The sequence below is a fragment of the Moschus berezovskii genome, chromosome 27 (genome assembly GCF_049115385.1).
Source record: "Moschus berezovskii isolate FMDL1 chromosome 27, NW_MosBer_1.0, whole genome shotgun sequence".
In the NCBI taxonomy this organism is placed as follows: domain Eukaryota; kingdom Metazoa; phylum Chordata; class Mammalia; order Artiodactyla; family Moschidae; genus Moschus; species Moschus berezovskii.
This window is the reverse complement of record NC_142486.1, coordinates 5,208,299-5,227,712: the sequence shown is the minus strand read 5'-3', so window position 1 is coordinate 5,227,712 and position 19,414 is coordinate 5,208,299. Positions and strand designations below refer to the sequence as shown.

The window sequence follows — 19,414 nt, the reverse complement described above, 5'->3', positions numbered from 1 at the left end:
ATGCGCGCCGTTGGGCGCGCGCGCGGCGGGGAAGGGTCGGGCGGCTCTTCAGGAGTTTGCATCCGAAGAACGCTGGGGGCTGGTGGCGGGGCAACGTGGACCTCTTAGTGCTCTCCTCGCAAAATGTCCTGAGACTCGCGGACCGGAGTGTGGAGCCTTGGCGTTTTTACAAGTGCTTTGGTCACGGAATGAATTCCTGAGAATTGGTACCTTTTGAACCAAACGGACCGACAAATCCCTACTTTTTTTTCCTCCCTCTGTGAGGAGGCCTCTTCAGAGCCTGCCCTCCCTCTGTGGAGGTCCCTCCAAGTAACGTTCTCTAGCCTTCTTGGGTCAGAATCGTTCCCTGCTCCCGAGGTGGCGCCACAGGACCGAGGAGTTGGGGGAGTTCAGCCGCCCCCCAAACTCAGGAAGACAGTGACCTGAAGCCGTTTCCACCAGACTGGCTGCCCTTGAACTCAGAGAAATTATGGACCAGCTCTCCTGGCCCTGGTGTGATTGACCCGGGAAACTTGTCAGGTTATGTTCACCACAGTGAACTTGCCGGATTCCCGACTTCACAGCCACACATACTGTCTTCTCTGGGGCTGTTTAAGCAGCGTTAATGCCCTGGAGAAGGCAATGGCAAGCCACTCCAGTACTCTTGCCTAGAAAATCCCATGGATGGAGGAGCCTGGTAGGCTGCAGTCCGTGGGGTCACTAAGGGTCGGACACGACTGAGCGACTTCACTTTCACTTTTCACTTTCACACATTGGAGAAGGAAATGGCAACCCACTCCAGTGTTCTTGCCTGGAGAATCCCAGGGACGGGGGAGCCTGGTGGGCTTCCGTCTATGGGGTCACACAGAGTCGGACACGACTGAAGTGACTGAGCAGCAGCAATGCCCTGGAGTAATTGATTATCTTTGGTCCCATGGCTGCAAGATCTTTGGTTCTAGGGTATATTGAGAGTGGAAAGATCATTTTTAGTTAATTACTACCTCCTGGAGACAGCATCCTGGCAGAGGAAGGACCGCACGTGGAAGCGAGGATTCCTCCTATGTCTCCAAGTCAGATGAACGAATCCGGAAGTATGTAGAGTTGTTACCCAGAGTCAAAATATCAACAGTATTTTACTTAAATCCCACCTCTTTACAAAGGACAGTTCCTTCTTTGAAGTCTTTTATAGTTTGGGTAAATGAGAGTGACACATACAAATCAATAATACCAGACTCTTTATGATAAATGACAAGGTAAGAAATAATTTAGGCCCAGAAGAGTAACAATTAGACATTTTAAATGTTAATCACTGATTCTATCTTTTGAGTTAATATTTTGCATTTCAGCCTAAACAAAGTTTACCATTCAATACATTGTCTTTCATATTTTATGAACCATTCTGGATGGTAGACTCTTAGTTCCTCAGGGGCTCTTAAGTGAAACCATCATGTTCTATAACTGAGGAAACAGGACCAGAGGTTTTTGAGACTCCAGGAAGATTTTGATGGAAGTCAGTGGCAATGCTGACATAATTCCTAGTCCGGAACATCGCCCCCTAATCCCATCATGGCCTGGTGTAAGAACCTTGGAATTACAAGGGAATCAAGTCATTCTTAGTGTGTGTTTTTTAGACTACTGTGATGACCCTGATCTAGTATCCAATATGAGGACTGTGCCCTTTAAAAAATCAATTCCAGGGAAGTTGGTACTTAGAAATGGGAAACAGGTGGAAGGGAGCAGCTGGACACTGTTATGGATGATTTTATTTGCATTATTGATTCATTCGGAATTGATTTTATCAAGAGTGCACCCCTCCTGTCTCATTGTGCTTTCTTCTTTATGTCTGGATGTAGGATCTCTTTTTTGGTAGGTTCCAGTCTTCTTCATCGATGGCCGTTTAGCAATTAGTTGTAATTTTGATGAGCTCTTTAGAGGCAGTGAACTCAAGGTCCTACTACTCTGCCATCTTGTCCCATCCCCCTCAGTTGGAATAGGACTAGATTGGAGTTTTGGTCGAGCTTCAAGTCATCAAACAACGGGTATTCACCAAGTGCCAAGTATTGTCAGGCATTTCATGCGGTGTACAGAAGAGTTGGGTGAAATGCCACTGTCCTCAAGGAACTTAGAGGCTAGGGTGAAACCAGTTCACAGATGTCGTAAGTGGAAGGAAATGCATAGTACCTCGAACCTGGAAGTGCCTAGTTAATGTCTGTTGAATGAAATGATGAGTAAAGGAAACAGTCTTGAGATTTCAGTTGGTCACTCCCGGTTGTGAATGGGAAAGGGGGTTTGTACAGATAGGAACATCAAGAACATAACCAGTCATACACTGGAAAGATTATGTGTTTGCAAAGATCTAAGAATTTCCTTCTGTTCAGGAGACCTTTGATATAGTATCTGGAATGTGGATTTGGAGAGTAAGAAGATTGGTTCTTGCTTGTGCCACCAGCTCAGTGGCAGTGAGCACTTAACGCCAGCCTGCCTCCGTTTCTGTCTCTTGCCCGGGTTAATGCTAGCCACCTGTTCCCCACAAGACTCTTGAAAATATTAGTGAATCAATGCCTGTAAAACTGACAAGTTAACAGGGACTTCTCTGGTGGTCCAATGGTTAAAACTCTGTGATTCCACTTCAGGAGGAGTGCATTTGATCCTTGGTCCTGGAACTAAGATGCCATGTGAAGTGGCCAAAAAGAGAAAAAAAAAGTTAAGGACAAAACCATAAATGCATACTCTGTGTTAATAATCCTTATGATTTAGATATTGTCCCAAGTGCTGTGTGTGGTCCTAAGGAGGGAACATTTCCTGTAGAAAAGGTCTTATACAATTCAGTGCAGAGGGATTGAAAAATGCATGCAGATTTTTCCACTCTAGGCTCATCATCCAGTTCATTTCTGTAGCGAAGGGGTGGGGCCAGTTTATGGGGTGTCTAGGGAAGTAAGATAGTCTCAGATGGCTTCCCTGGTGGCTCAAACTGTGAAGAGTCTGCCTACAATGTCGGAGACCCAGGTTTAATTCCTGGGTTGGGAAGATCCCCTGGAGAAGGAAATGGCTACCCACTCCAGTGTTCTTGCCTGGAGAATCCCATGGACAGAGGAGCTGGCTATAATCCATGGGGTCACAAAGAGTCGGACATGACTGAGCGACTAACGCATAGCTGATTTACAATGTTGTGTTAGTTTCAGGTGTTCAGCAAAGTGGTTCAAAGGCTGATCTTCCAGTCCATTTCTGTAGCTCAGGGATCGGACCAGTTTATGGGGTGTCTAGGGATGTAAGATAGTCTCAGTTCAGTTCAGTCACTCAGTCGTGACCGACTCTTTGCGACCCCATGAATCACAGCACGCCAGGCCTCCCTATCCATCACCAACTCCCAGAGTTCACTTAAACTCATGTCCATCGAGTCGGTGATGCCATCCAGCCATCTCATTCTCTGTCGTCCCCTTCTCCTCCTGCCCCCAATCCCTCCCAGCATCAGAGTCTTTTCCCATGAGGTGGCCAAAGTATTGGAGTTTCAGCTTTAGCATCAGTCCTTCCAATGAACACCCAGGATCGATCTCCTTCAGAATGGACTGGTTGGATCTCCTTGCAGTCCAAGGGACTCAGATGTATGTGAATAGCATACACACAAATACCATACTTAGAAGAGCAAGCATATAAGCATATTTATGAATACAAAGTATCATTTTCCTAATTTGGTAAATGAAATCTCTAGTCACCAGCCTGTAAATCTCCTGAAGGGCCACTTCTTACACATTTTGTTTCTAACACGTTCTTAAAATGTTTTTTACACAATCTATTATTTAAAAAAAAAGATAGTATGATAGCTTAAAAGAGTTCATTAACTTTGGAGATAAATAGAACTGGGTTCAAACTCTGACTCTGCAGTTTACCAGCTACAGTACGTATGTAACTTTGGGCAAGTCAGTCAACTTCTCTTAAGTTTCCTTCAAATAAGGATAAGAGTTCTCAGGTCTTCTCTTGGATTCATTTTCTAAAAAAATTTTGGCCACCTCATGTGGCATATGGGATCTTAGTTTCCTCCACCAGTGAAAGGGCAGAGTTTTAACCACTGGCCCTTCAGGGAGGTCCCAGTAACCATTAAAAAAAATTACCTGATTTGTCATATTTATTTGGTAAATCCAATTGCGTTAATGATATGTCTTTTACACATTTACATTGTTTATTTGCTTTATGGTACATGTCTATTAAAGGTAATATTTAATTCTCATCAAATATAATGCACGTCATGTACTGCTCAACAAATGTAATCACTAGGGAGGTCATTAAGCGTTAAATAATTACATAATTAGTGATATTTAAAGAATTGTTTTATCAGTGTTTAGAAGGTTTTTAGTGCTATCTTTTTTTAAAAAAATTGTATTTATTTTATTTTTGGCTGTGCTGTACCTTCACTGCTGCATGGGGTTTTCCTCCAGTTGTGGAGAGCAGAGACTACTCTGCTTGTGGTGCACGGGCTTATTGCAGTGGCTGCTCTTGTTGCAGAGTATGGGCTCTAGGCATGAGGGCTTCCGTGGTTGTGGCTCCCAGGCTGTAGAGCACAGGCTCAGTAGTTGTGGCACATGGGCTGAGTTGCTCTGGCGCATTTGGGATCTCTCTGGACCAGGATCAAACCCATGTCTCCTGCATTGGTAGGTGGATTCCTTACCACTGAGCTACCAGGGAAGCTCCTAAAAGTTGGTTTTTAAAAAATGTCTGTAGAAAAAAAGTATTACGGGATCACTGCTCCAAAACCTCAGGATATATTTTTCATTAGCCTAAGCCAGGTTTCCGGGTCCAGAGGAGAGAACAGTCCCTTATAATAGCCAGCAAGTTCCCTTCCAGTCTTGTGGCTTTACCATACCTCAAGGTTGGCCTTTTCACAACAGATCTCCAACCTCAGTTCCTGCTAGCCTGTCGGTGGAGGGGCAGCAGTCTTTGTGATTTCTGGAAACACCCAAAGTTGTGCTCCCTGCTGGGTTCCCTGCAAAGACCCAGGATTGGCTCACATGTGAAAGGAGGACGAGGAAGCTAATCGGTGTATGTATCTTCAAATGTCCCTGGGATTTGCTTTAATCAGGTATGGGAAGATAAACAGATGTGGAAATGATTGTCATGAAGGAGGAAGTTTATTCACTCAGAGACCTGTCCCTGGAAGCAGAAGGTACGGCATGACATGCCACGCAGGGCCTTGTGGGGAAGCCCCAGGGTTGGTCAGGAGCCAAAGGAGCAAGGGGAAACCAGGCACACGAACTTTCATTATGGTTCCCACAGAAAGGAAAGGGGGCGGCTGGGTGAGCAGGGTTAGGATTGGCTGGTGGAGTAATTTCAGTGCTCTGGGGCAGAGGGGCCGTCCCTCGTCTGGTCCTGGTCCTGGGATGATTAGGGAGGGAAGCATTGCCTCCCAAGGTACAAGAGCAGGGTAGAGGAGGTAGTTCAGAGTGTGGGCTCTGGATTGGTGAGCCTGTGTGTGAGAGCCGTTTGCTGTCCCTCGGGATTAGCAGCTCTGGGAGAGGCAGCATCTCCTCCGCCAGTGAGGCCCCAGGTGCCAGAGCTTCAAGAATATTGAAAATAAAACATATATATTTAATATAGCCAGTGATACAAAATTTAGCAGTCTTAAAAAGTATCCCAAAACATCTAGCAGAACCATCAAAATAAACGTTTGCTCCACTTATTCTACAGAACATGGTGCCAGTGCCCTGATTTCAGTCACCATGGACACCAATTAATAATATATTATTTTGCAAGACTGCATAGATTATACCCTCTTAGATCTTTAAGTCATTCTGAAATTACATGTCCTTAGGCAAAAACAAGGGAGAAGACAATGGCAAGCCACTCCAGTACTCTTGCCTAGAAAACCTCACGGATGGAGGAGCCTGGTGGGCTGCAGTCCATGGGGTCGCTAAGGGTCAGACACGACTGAGCGACTTCACTTTCACTTTTCACTTTCACACATTGGAGAAGGAAATGGCAACCCACTCCAGTGTTCTTGCCTGGAGAATCCCAGGGACGGGGGAGCCTGGTAGGCTTCCGTCTATGGGGTCACACAGAGTCGGACACGACTGAAGTGACTTAGCAGCAGCAGCAGGCAAAAACAATGGGCTTCTGTGGTGGCTCAGCTGGTAAAGAATCTGCCTGCAATGCAGGAGACCCCGGTTCGATCCCTTGGTTGGGAAGGTCCCCTGGAGAAAGGAATGGAAACCAGCTCCAGCATTCTTGCCTGGAGAATCCCCATGGACAGAGGGGCCTGGTGGGCTACAGTCCATGGGGTCCCAAAGAGTCAGACATGACTGAGCGACTAACACTTTCAGGCAAACCAGCATATGTGGCTAACTGAAGTCTGTTGTATGTGTGTGTTTTTTTAAATAAATACTGGGTCAGAAACTTCATCTCGTCTCCTACCACGATGAATTATTTCTCTCTCTGCTTTAACTGAATGGTCTTGGGCAAGTCACTGAGCCTGCCTCTGTCTGGGCCCCCACTCTCCCCAGCAGAATGAGGAGCTGCTGTGGAATTCTCCACATGTGGAGAATTCTCCTTGTGTGGGCTGTCCTCCAGGTTTAAAACCTCATGGATGCCCTCTCTCCAGCAAGAGGTTCGCTGCCGTCAGCTACCAGACTAACAGCCTGGGAGAGCCTCCCCAGGAAGGTCAAGTGCAGAAATCATATGGAATACTAGAAGGAACTTAGCAAATGCCTCAGCGTTAGCATAATGGGCGCTGTGCCAAGTTATCTTGTTTAAACTTTACATTCCTATGAGGCAGATGCTGTTATTATTTCTCATTTAATAGTCAAGAAAGCAGGAGGTAAGATAGGTTAAGTTGCCCAAGGTCGTACTAGTGGGAAAGTGGAAACCATATCTGTCTGACTTCAATGCATAAGAATTAGACTTATTTTGTGTAATTACACAGGTGAAGACTCGATCGAAATAAGGTCAAAATAAGGGAGACATATTACGGTTCAGTACTGAGTGGGACTTTTGAACCATGACTGTCAGCCAGAACTGCAGTGGGCTGCCTTTTTCCACTGGAAGAGTTCAAGTTGGATTACCATTTATTTTTCAGGGATGCTATGGAAGGGAATCCCAAATTAGCCAAAAGCTGGACTCGATACCCTCTAAATGTCCCTTCCAGTTCTAAAATCCCTTCCGCCCCCCCAAGTATTTATTTCCTTATTTGGCCGCGCTGGGTCTTAGTTACAGCACTCTGGATCTTCAGTTGCGGCATGTAGGATTTTTAGTTGTGTCCTGTGGAAACTTAGTTGTGGCGTGTGAGCTCTAGTTCCCTCACCAGGGATCAAACCTGGGCCCCTGCACTGGAAGCATGAAGTCTGAGCCGCTGGACCACCAAGGAAGTCCCTAAAATTCTAATATATAATAATTCTTAGCTTGTGTGATTTGGGGTCTCCCCAGTTAGTCACACCCAGCATTCGGAGACCCCACCACCAGAGGGCAGTGTTTTCACATTGGTGTATTTGCACCCAAGGACCCAAACCGGCTTCCCTCCAGAGCTGTCTAGAGAGTGCCAAGTTTAGAAACATCACAAGCATGATGTGGGCACCACCAATAGAATATCACTATCCCTTCCTCTCCCAGCCCAAGCAGTGACTTCTGTCTGCCAGTGCATTGGAGAGAGGTCAGGTGGTGAGATTCAAAGGGAAGCCCCCATCTCCAGAAGGCTGGGGCACGGGTCTTTCTGAGGGCTCTGCCCCTGCACCCCAAAGACTAGGACAGTAAAGAGAGGAATGGGGTTGAGAAGTGCCAGAAGATGACAAAAGAAGTCCGGTCACACTTGGGAAGACTGAAGGACCCAGGAACAGAAGAGTAACTTGAGGAGACCGTGAGCCCTCGCTTCCATTTAGGCGGTTCTGCAGGGTCCTGGGTGTCAACACCAGGGTTGGCAAGTGGATTCCACCAGTGGGCAGGGATCTGATTTCCTTTTTTAAAAATATGTTCATTTATTTATTTATTGGGCTGCGTCAGGTCATCCCATAGGCTCAGTTGTTGCAGCACAGGGGCTTAGTGCCTGTGGGATCTCAGTTCCCCATCCAGGAACTGAACCCACATCACCTGCAATGCAAGGCAGATTCTTAACCCCTGGACCATCAGAGAAGTCTCCAGCCCGATTTTAGGAAGCGCTCTGTGCCATGTCAGAAAGCACTGCATTTCTTTGGGAGGCATTCACTCCACATGTGTTTACCATATTTACTCTGTTGCCCCTTCAGGTCTGGCACTCTCATTGCTGATTAACAATAGTGAAACACAATACACAAAACCATCTCCCCTCACAGAGCTGACCTGCCTGTGTCTGAGCATCAGGGCAGACACTGAGGCAGGGTGTGGGGGGCGCCTTTGGGTCGTCAGCCTGGATGGATCTTACCATCCCTGCAGGGCATCCCGTAACTGTCTCAGCTCTCTGTCTTCAAGTCCCTGATACACCAGCCTGTGAATGAGGACACGGATGCCACAGGACCCTGGTATACTGTAAGCATTGCCTTTGGATTTGGAAGTCTCAGGAAAAAATTCTTCACTTAAAAACAATCTTCAGTCAGCCTATTTTTCATGTTTCTTCTATTTAAGATTCATGGGGACAAGGTAGTAAAATTGTCCACCTGAGAAATTACTTCTAGAGAACAGCCAGGTCCCACAGACATTACACATTCCATCCTTGACACGAACATGCAGGATCTCAGCTAAAGCAGACTACAGTTACTGTTATCCAGGTGCCTGTGCTTGAAGCTGGCTCTCAGAGAAGCCACGCTAATTTTACTGCCTCTGGTGGCCAGGTATTTACATCCCCAAGCCCCTCGCCCCCACAGCTATCTTTATTCTTTTGCACCTGTCTCTTTCTAGCTTGCACTTTGCATCGTAGTCTCGGGATAGGCCCAGTTTTCCATTTTTCATATATTTTTTCCTCTCAGTGGTCTGCTGTTGAGATATGTATCACACTGGCAGGAAAAAGAGAGAGGGAGGGTGAGAAGATCCTCGTGGGCCAGAGCTGGGAGTCCTAACATCTTTGTCGCCTTCCTGCTAGAAAGACAGTGCCCTCAGGTGCGTGGGCTGCTTTTTCTTCCTTGTAATGGGCATCACCAGGTCACACCTGGTTCATCCTCTTCTAGGTTGTAAGACTTCAGGGACACCTTCTTTGGGCCCGGCATGCCTGGATAGGCTTGGGATATGCGGTTAAAGACAGAATGAACCAGGATACAGACAGCAGGCCCCAGGGGCTCCACCTCATCACCTCTGGATGCTGTTGGCAGAACTGTGCCATGGTGACACAGGACGGCGACATGAAGACAGGACAACTGGACCAGGGCCAGCAGACCCCAGGCATAACCAGCCACCAAGCCAGTGCGGGGGATCTGCTTCACATGGTGCCTAATCCTGGAAGCTAAGACCTAGGTGGAAGGGGAGGCAATGCCTCCCGAGTCTGGGTGGTGCAGGGAGCCTCAGGAGTAACCCACAGCAAGAGAGGGGAGCTCAACAGAAGGGACGCCGTTGAGGTTTTTGCCCTGAAAGGAGGTTACATGTTAATCGTCGGACTCATCCAGAGGCAAGCCACTGGTTTCCTTAACTTTCTGAGAGAACCATTATTTAAGGGTCAGAATTAAGAAAAAGATTCTGCATCCTATTTTTTTATTCCCTCCCTAAGCAAACGGTAAGGAAAGACTTAGCCTGAATCCAAGAGAAGTCGGAAAGAGCTAAGCAGAGCAGGTGAACTTGGAGCATGGTTGCTGCTGCTGCTAAGCCGCTTCGTTCATGGCCGACTCTGTGCGACCCCACAGATGGCAGCCCACCAGGCTCCCCCTTCCCTGGGATTCTCCAGGCAAGAACACTGGAGTGGGTTGCCATTTCCTTCTCCAATGCTTGAAAGTGAAAAGTGAAAGTGAAGTCACTCAGTCATGTCCAACTCTTAGCGACCCCATGGACTGTACCTACCAGGCTCCTCCATCCATGGGATTCTCCAGGCAAGAGTACTGGAGTGGGGTGCCATCGCCTTCTCCGCGGAGCATGGAGTCCACACATACCGGCTATGGGCTGGGGCCACGGGCCCTCACTCTTCAGACAGCGTCTTGGAGGAGCCAGGACACCTGGATGATCTCCAGGAGGTGATGCCCTTGCTGGCTGCGCAGTATCTGGAGCACAGCTTGCTGAGGGCGGTCTCCTCCGTGCCCACCTGCTCCTCAGTGTCACCCAGCTCGTGTACCGTCTTCTGTAGTGGGCCAGTGTCTGGTTGGCCTGCTCCTCCTGTGACCAAGGCATGGTGGAAAATGGGGCGTAGGCCTGGCTTGTTCTGGTTAAATGTGCATTGTTTTTGCTTCTCCCCAGACATCCGAGGAGTCCAGTCATTCTGTAAGGCTCGTTAGGAGACCCAGCAGTCTTGGGTCAGGGGCACGCACCAGATTGTCACAGACACCCACCTTCAGCACTTTTAGTTGATGGTTCTGGGCTTTGACGTCTGCGTTTCTAAATGAAATGTTCTCTGTGCGGTTTTAGGCTTTAGCTCTTGGTGCCCTGCTGTGGAAGGTGTGGTTTTGGCGCTTTCTCTGGCCTCTGTCCCTCATTTCCCATCCCGTCATCTTCCCAGTGGAGCCATAGTGTTGTTTTAGTTAGAACCATATTTCCTGTAAGCCTGACCTTTAGCGAGGCTTTTGGGAAGGGTGGCAGGTGCCTGGGTGACTGACAGAGTCGGCGTGGTGGGTCCAGAGCTGGCAGAGTCAAACTTCTACGTGCTGAGGGGGCTGGGGACTTGCCTCCCTGCTCCCCCTCCAGGGGCTCCTCCAGCAGGTCCAGGTCATGCTTGGTGTTGGCGAGACTCACCATGGCTGTGCTGCGGGCCTGTGGGGGCCAGACTGGCCTGTCAGAGCCCCCCTGGTCTCTGTGGCACCTGGGACCATCACTTTAAAGATATGTGATGTTGATCAAAGGTGCAGCAAGAGGCAAAAAGACAGAGGAGTCTGCAACCCAAATCACCGAGGTTTAATTTTCCTTGATTTCTCCCCATTACCGTCCACAAGGATACATAATTTCTCTCATTTAATTAGCCTCGTGTGCCCACACGCATGCTCTGGCTTTGTAGTTAACTTTTTTACTCGCTGAGTGGAATCAGATAATTTTCATGTTCCTTCTGCATCTTCATAACATATGACTTTCTTCAAGGAGGCGGCACTGTTGCCCCCGACCTCACCCCCAAGCCAGCCTTCGACTCTTTGTCCAGCTTCCACTTTTAATCGTCCACCTGCAACATCAGGGATGTCTTTATCCACAGGATCTGGTTGAGTGGGCTCTGGGATTCTTCATACTCCCAGGTCAGCTCACCATTTTCAGCTGGGCGAGGAGACAGAAATGTGGAGCCAGATGTTAGGCCCGGCTCTTGAAGAACCCATCAATATGGCAGGTTGGCTGGAAGAGCTGGGATGGGGAGCACAGTGACCCCCACCTCAGCTGCCCAAATTAAGTGAGCCCAGGAGGGGTGCAAGTGCCCAAGGGTCCCCTCTGTCCAGGTGATGTGTGTGGAACTAGTGGCTTCAGATAACGAGGCCCCCAGCCCCTGGCAGGGGATACACAAGTTTGGAGACAACAGTGAGGCCAAGAATGTTTACTTTGAAAAATCCATTCATCACAGCCCCTGAACCCACACTCCTGTCATCTGAGGACTGATTTCTGGAGCCAGAGGCCGGGAGGAGGTGCGTGCGCCAGAGGACCAGCAAGGGTTTCCAGCTCTGTCCTGTAAGTCTTCAGTTTTGTGATTGAGTCACCCCCAACCTCACTGTTTCACTCTTCTTATCCATCCAGTGGCGAAATTGATTTTTAAAAGTATTGAGGATGCAGGCAGTAAGGCCAAATGATGCCTCAGGTTCTCTGGTGTCAGTGCTCGAGAGCTGTGTCTACCTGGCACACCTAAAGAGTGTGAAGCTCTCCAAGGAACTACACTTTTGCTTGACCCAACTGTTGACCCCTGTCTAGGGCCCAGACTCTGCAAAGTTAGATGTTAGCTTGCATATGCGTGAGTCACAAATCATTTTTGACCTAGAGATGTAAAGAGTTTCTTCTGATAGAACAAACCCCAAATCAGACTCAGAGGTTGCAGTCTTATTGCCCTGTGGGACAGGAACCAGTTTTGCATCTAACTTGTCAGAGTTACTGAGGCGTTCCTTTCCCAACTGGCTGTGTAAACCTGGCCCCTCAGATGCTTTTCAAAGGTGGCTCGGCCATCTTTCCAGTCCCCTCGTTAGTGACCCGTGTTTGCTTTGTGTCTGTAGGCAGATCGCGTTTTAAAATGCTCGAAAATTGTGTCACATCAGTAGAACTGCTCCTCCTGCTGATCCCACAGAGAGACTGAGAGAACCGACATGAAAACGTTTTGAATAGTGTTCCCTGTTTCACGCTGTAAAGATGTTACTTGGAGCAATCAGCGGGCAGAAGAAAATCTCCCTGTCTCAGCACAGGGGATGTGGGTTTTCCAAGGTCAGGGAGGCTCCGGGAGGGGACCCGGGTCCTCTTCCAGGTTCCTTGAGGATCCCCATTCCGTCCTCAGGAAGCTGCGGGGAGGGGTGAGCTCACCCTGGAGGCGGGTCCTGATGGCATTGATTTCCACCTGGTTCCGCTCCAGCTCGGCCACCTTCACGTCGGCCTCTGCCAGGTTGCCCTCCAGCTTTCAGATGTGGGCCTCAGCATTCATCTGCTCAGCGAGAATGGACCCAGTGGGGGAATGAGCAGGCCCAGGCCAGGCCCACCCTGCTTCCCAGCTGGGCTGCCCTCTTGCAGCCTCCCTGGCCACCTGCCTCATCCTTTTAGAACACCCCTATCTCAGCAGCTCACCATTTTCTATCAACATAAACCCAGAGCCTTTGAGTTGCACACAGCCCCTCACTTGTGGGCCCCGGCTGACCTCACCCAGGAAGAAAATGCCGCCTTAGAGCAGGAGTCTCAGATAAGACAGGCGCTACAGTGGTGCCTTGGGAGTGTCTGCAGTTTGGAGACACCTGTTGGCTGGGACCTGGGCCCCCGAAGCCTCATCCCTGCTCACCTCTGGAGCCCCCCACTTCCCTGGAGCCCCTCACTTCCCTCATGTCACATGCAGACTCTGCCTGTGGCAGGTGCTGGATAAATGCGTGTTGAGTGACTGACTTCATTTTCTTTCCTCCCGTGTATCGCTTTTTCAGCGTGGCCGTGACTGCGCTTGTCTCTGCTCCTGCATCTCCAGCTCCTGGAGGACACAGCCCTCCTCATGTCACGGTGATCCTAGTAGCTCATATTACGGAGCTTCCTCCTGCGCCAGGGACTGTTGTAGCCCTAACGAGCACTGTGAGGCGGGGATTGTCTTTACCCCCGTTTTATGGGTGGGGAAGCCGAGGCCCAGTTGGGTGGTGCACCTTGGCCAAGGTTATATCCCCAGCATGTGGGGTCTGTGATGGGTCCGTCTCGGTTCCCTTCACAGCATCTAGATGGCGCCTCAGGCCTGTCGGGGGGCTCGGGGGATATTATTCAAGAAGGCTCTGCAGGGATCCCCCTCACCTTGGACTGATGCGTGGTCTGCACACTGGCGTTGATCTCGGCCTTCATGCCCTGCTTGTCCTTCTCCAGCTTGCACTTCACCCTCTGCAGGTTCTCCACGTGCTCGGTTAGCTCGGCCATGGAGCATGTGTGCTTCCTGCGCGCTGCCCTCTGCAAGGCTGCCTCCTCCAGCTCCTACCGCAGCTGCAGCAGCTCGGCCTCCCCGCTTGCGGTTGTGCTTGATCCGGGGTGGGGCAGAGGCAGGGCTCGTGGGCGGGCCGGCACCAGCCCCCTGAGGCCTTCAGTCTCAGTCCCGCTTGGACCCACTGAACTGAGCAGCCCAGAGCAAGTGGACGGAACCAGCCCCCTCTTGCCTGTTCTCTATTATTAATAGGTTTCTCCCCTAGGTTCTGTTCTGTTCTGTTCCGTCGCTCAGTCGTGTCCGACTCTATGCGACCCCGTGGACTGTAGCCTACCAGGCTTCTCCGTCCATGGGATTCTCCAGGCAAGAATACTGGAGTGGGTTACTGTTTCGTTCTCCAGGGGATCTTCCCGACCCAGGGATCGAACCCAGGTAGCCTTGGGAATTCAGCAAGAACTAACTAGTCTTTATCCCCTTGCCCATTGTCCAGTAAGTGGGCAGAATTTGGGGGTCCTGGCCCCCCGAGGATGGTACCTGAGCAGATGTGACTCCCCCAGCCTCTTCCAGCCTGTCACTTAAGCCTTCCAGGTCTCGGGACAGGTTGCTATGTTGTTTCTCCACCCGGGGGAGGTGAATGACGCTGACCCTGACTGTCCAAGAGCCCCCGTTTCCTGTAGTAAAGACTGGGATGACCGAGTGGCATCTGTGAGGTCAGGGGCCTGTGCTTGCAAGGATCGTCCCCACCAGCCTCCCTCCACTCCTGGCTCTGCCCTTCACACCTCTGTGCCTGCGCACATGGTGCTTTCTGATCCCCTTTGCCTGGAGCCTCCTCCCCACCTCGGCCTGTTGAACTCAGTCTCCGGCGCCCAGGCCACTGCTGCCGCCTCCCTGCAACGGTCGGCAGCACAGAGAGCATCTATGTGCCTTTCATCGTTGTCAGTGGGCACGTGGAGCCCAGTGCCGAGCGCAGGAGGCGCCCAAGAAGCTCACATGGCCTTTCCAGCTGGAACCCTGTCCTCCTCTCTGTTGGCTTCCCGAGGAGTTTCTGCGCCTGCTTGGACTGTGGCTTTCCTGGGTCTTTGGACTCCGGGAAGGGTGGACGTGTTTCACTCACCTTGGCTCCTTGCCCTCTCAGCCTCCAGCTCTTGCTCCAGCTCCTCAATTCACGCCTAGCAGGCAAATAAGCAGACAGAGCCATTTCTCTCTCCGGTGTGAGGTTAGAGACCTACCCATTGGCCTTGGATGGAAATGAGGGACGGCAGCTTAGCCTATATGGGACACTGTGAAAAGCAGAAAGAAGCAGGGTGCAGGGAGTGTGCGATGGCCCTGAGGCAGGAGGGAGGCTGGGGTGTGCACAACACTGCCAGGGGGCCAGCCTGGCTGGCCTGGACAGAGTGGTGGGGGGGACAGTGGGTGAGAAGCTAGGGAGGGATCAGGGTTAGTTCATGGAGGGCCCTGCGGCCACCGTGAGCACTTGGAACTGAAGCCGGCATGAGGCAGTCTCCGAAGACCGTGGTAGCAGCCGGTCAGCAGACGGGGGCCGAGGCCCAGGCCAGTGCATTTCAGGAGGGGAGCCGGGTCTCCTCCGCCCTGGACAGACCTGGCGTTCCTTCAGTTTCCACTGCAGTGTGGAATTCAGAGACTTCTCGTCCTCTCCTTAGAGTTGACAGAGTTGATTTCCATACCCCTCCTGCCAGAGGAGGTTTGCCCTCCTGAGGAAAAGCTCTGAGGCTGGGCTAGTGAGCTGGTGCGGGAGTGGAGCCGGGGGAGACCTTGACCCTGCTGAGCCCCCTCACCCCGACCCCTGGCCTTCTCACCCTACAGATGAGCCACGCCACCGAGCCCTAGACTCTGCTCCACTGGCTTCTCACGGACCATTCAATCACTCACTCATGCATTTATTATTTTGTCTCTGACTTATTGAGGCCCTCCTGGTGCCAGACATCGCCTGGGATTCCAGGGACTCATCAGTGAACAAAACGGGCAGAACTCACTGCTCTGGTACAACTTACAGTCTACAGACCCCAGAATCGCACAAAACACTTGTCCTTTTCAGGGAAAACTTTCCTCCCAAAACTTGCTGCAAAAGGCTGTCTCCTCCTGATGCGTAGGTCCCATGTGTCAGGAGCCATGTGTGAGAACTAAGAGGCCAGAGGCCAAGCAGATGGATGGGGAGGAGGGGTCAGGGTCTCCGGCACCTTCTGGGTGTGCCTCCTGAGAACCATGCTGAGAGGCGGATTTCGCTGCACACGCCCTTGGGGCGGCCAGCAGCGCTTTAGACATGCCTTAGGCAGAATGTGCTTCAAGGACACAGAGCGCAGCTTCTGCCCCACAACGCCTCCTTGCCTGCCTCCTTCTCTCCCGCCCTCGGCCTCTGAATCGTTCTGGTTTGTGCTTGGACTGCTGCAGTAGCCTCCCAGTTGTCTTCCTGCTGCCAGCTTTTCTCACCCCACCTGTCCCCCGCATTATTGCCAGGGTGACGCTGATCACTTACCCCCTCCACTCCTCGTGATCTTGGACAGCTCAGTTTGTAGGCTTCTGCGCAGACTCCCCTGCTCTGGGGTGGCCGCATTGCTTACTATCAGCCTCTTGTCCAGAGTCCATGGCCCTGTGTGAGGCTGGGAGCTCCCCGAGCACAGGGAGCAGCTACTTCCTTTTCTTTTCCTGTTTCCAGTTATCCTCCAGCTGTGGAGACAAAAAATACAAGAGAAAGTAGAGTTGTGTGTGGGGTGGGGGAGGGAGGTGTCTGAGGCCAGAAGGCAATAAAGAACCAGACTGGGCCAGGTTCCGTAGCTGTGGCATCAGAAAGGCCCTCCCTTCCTGGTTCCCAGAATGGACAGACCTGGCCATCAGGGTGTAGAATCAGGCCCAGGGACGGGGCACTGCCTCGTGCATCTGGGTGCTGAGCTTGCTGTTGGTCTTGGTCAAGTGGTTCACCTTGTCCTCCTCAGCTTGCAGGTTGTCAAGGGTTTCCTGGAAAGATACAAGTGTGTGTCCCACGAGGCAGCTGGGAGCAGCTGAACAGAGCTGGCTTTCTGCCATCACTTCCGGGCCGAGTTGATGATGTGAGTGATCAGTTACGGAGTACCTGCTCTGGAGAGACGCATGAGCCCAGGGCAGACCGATCTCCCATCAGCAGCAGGTGAACCCCAGGGGCAGCTGGGGGCTCTGGTTCTCCAAGGGGCACATAGGAAATCTGCGGGGGTATGGCTTCTGGCTGTCACAACATTTGGGGTCCTCACTATGTGGGTGTTTCCAGAGACACCGGATGCCTGGTTTTGCTCTGGACAATAGGTTGTGAAGAATAATTCTGCAGCCCAGCCAGGCCTTTATGTAAGTAAACAACTATTTATGCTTTTTGAACCTAGAACTCAGCACCTCTGCACATTTAACTCAAAAAAAATTTTTTTCATTTAGCACACACTACATATTAAAAGAATGATCTACCATGAAAACCGAGAGAGGATTTACTTGTTATTGAAACTTCCCTGAGAATTATTCTCTGTTTCGTAAAATCTCATCACTGGCAGCACCCACACTTGGCTACCTGAGTCACCAACACCCCCTCCAGTGCCCATCTGCAGCCATCAGAGACGGGCTCAGGCAGGCAGCACTCTCAGATCCGCCTGAGCTTTTGCAGGTTGACAGCCTCATTATTTATTAGGAATTACTGTCACTCATTTCTCCATTTGTATGGAAGGGCACCCAATTGATTTTCCTGAAGTTATGTATTAGTTACATTATCGTTGTCTTCAATTTGGGATGGGAAGAGGGCCTTCCAAAATACAGTTGATCCTCACTGTCTGTGAGTTATCTATTTGCCAGTTTACCTGCTCACTAATGTTTATTTGTAATCCCCAAATCAATACTCATGGTGCTTTTGTGGTCATTCGTGGACACGCAGAGCAGCAAAAATATCAAGTTGCCTGAGGAGCACATTTTTCCCAGCTGAGGTTGGATAAGTGATGCTCTATCATCTCGGTTCAGCTCCTACTGCAAACCAGTGTCCTTTTCCTGTTCTGTTTAGTGCCAGGTGTTTTACATTGCTGCTTTTTTTGGTGATTTCATTCTTTGTGATGCCACCAAGCACAGTCCCACCATGCTGCCTGGCGTTCCTGGCACAGGAAGGCTCTGAAGTGCTCTGCAGAGAAAATCTGTGTGTTGGATGAGCTTTGTTCAGGCCTGAGATACAGTGACTGTTGACCATGAGTTCAATGTCAAGGAATCAACCATATGTATTAAATATTGTGTGTTTTTCAACAGAAACACACATAAAACAAGATAATGTGTAAATCGAAACTGTGTATGATGTATTGATGGGTTGAGAAAAACACTGTGACCAAAGGTTTGCAGGAACCTAATAGGAAAAGGAGTGCGTCGAGGCTGTATATGGTCACCCTGCTTATTTAACTTCTATGCAGAGTACATCATGAGGAACGCTGGGCTGGAAGAAGCACGAGCTGGAATCAAGATTGCCGGGAGAAATATCAATAACCTCAGATATGCAGATGACACCACCCTTATGGCAGAAAGTGAAGAGGAACTCAAAAGCCTCTTGATGAAAGTGAAAGAGGAGAGTGAAAAGGTTGGCTTGAAGCTCAACATTCAGAAAACAAAGATCATGGCATTTGGTCCCATCACTTCATGGGAAATAGATGGGAAAACAGTGGAAACAGTGTCAGACTTTATTTTTTTGGGCTCCAAAATCACTGCAGATGGTGATTGCAGCCATGAAATTAAAAGACACTTACTCCTTGGAAGGAAAGTTATGACCAACCTAGATAGTATATTAAAAAGCAGAGACATTACTTTGCCAACCAAGGTCCGTCTAGTCAAGGCTATGTTTTTTCCAGTGGTCATGTATGGATGTGAGAGTTGAACTGTGAAGAAAGCTGAGCGCCGAAGAATTGATGCTTTTGAACTGTGGTGTTGGAGAAGACTCTTGAGAGTCCCTTGGACTGCAAGGAGATCCAACCAGTCCATTCTAAAGGAGATCAGTCCTGGGTGTTCATTGGAAAGACTGATGCTAAAGCTGAAACTCCAATACTTTGGCCACCTCATGCGAAGAGTTGACTCACTGGAAAAGACTCTGATGCTGGGAGGGATTGGGGGCGGGAGGAGAAGGGGACAACAGAGAATGAGATGGCTGGATGGCATCACTGACTCGATGGAGGTGACTTTGAGTGAACTCCGGGAGTTGGTGATGGACAGGGAGGCCTGGCGTGCTGTGATTCATGGGGTCGCAAAGAGTCGGACATGACTGAGCGATTGAACTGAACTGAACTGAACTGAATGGAGCAGAGGAGTGCCCTGCAGGAGAGGCTAGAACCCTCTGGAATTCCACCCTAGGCAGGCATGGTGGGAGTTGTCAGTCTTGAATATTCATTGGAAGGACTGATGCTGAAGCTGAAACTCCAATACTTTGGCCACCTGATGCGAAGAGTTGACTCATTAGAAAAGACCCTGATGCTGAGAAAGACTGAAGGCAGGAGAAGAAAGGGGATGACAGAGGATGAGGTGGTTGGTTGGCATCACCGACTCAATGGGCACGAGTCTGAGCAAGCTCCGGGAGTTGGTGATGGACAGGGAGGCCTGGTGTGCTGCAGTCCACAGGGTCGCAGAGAGTCGGACTCGACTGAGCGACTGACCTGGCTGACACATAGAGGGCGCTGTGCCATGCCTCCTTATGGAGAGACTGAATCCGTCAAGGACAAGCTCTCCTGGAAACCGGAGTCTCAGTATCTCCATCACCGTTTGTCCTCACCTCCTCCCCACCCAGCCCCCTTCCCCAGGCAGTGA

The 19,414-nt window shown here is 50.3% G+C and overlaps 1 long non-coding RNA gene across 2 annotated transcripts; it reads left to right on the top strand.

The window, feature by feature from the left end:
* The first annotated feature begins 1,213 nt into the window (after positions 1-1,213).
* Positions 1,214-18,354, top strand: LOC129545731 (uncharacterized). Of its 2 annotated transcripts, XR_016036590.1 has the most exons (5): positions 1,214-1,232; positions 11,603-11,706; positions 16,567-16,757; positions 16,875-16,948; positions 17,643-18,354. It is a non-coding gene; the product is annotated as an uncharacterized LOC129545731 (long non-coding RNA). The 2 variants fall into 2 exon arrangements; XR_008683746.2 differs by having other exon boundaries at positions 16,567-18,354.
* The last annotated feature ends 1,060 nt before the right edge of the window (positions 18,355-19,414 follow it).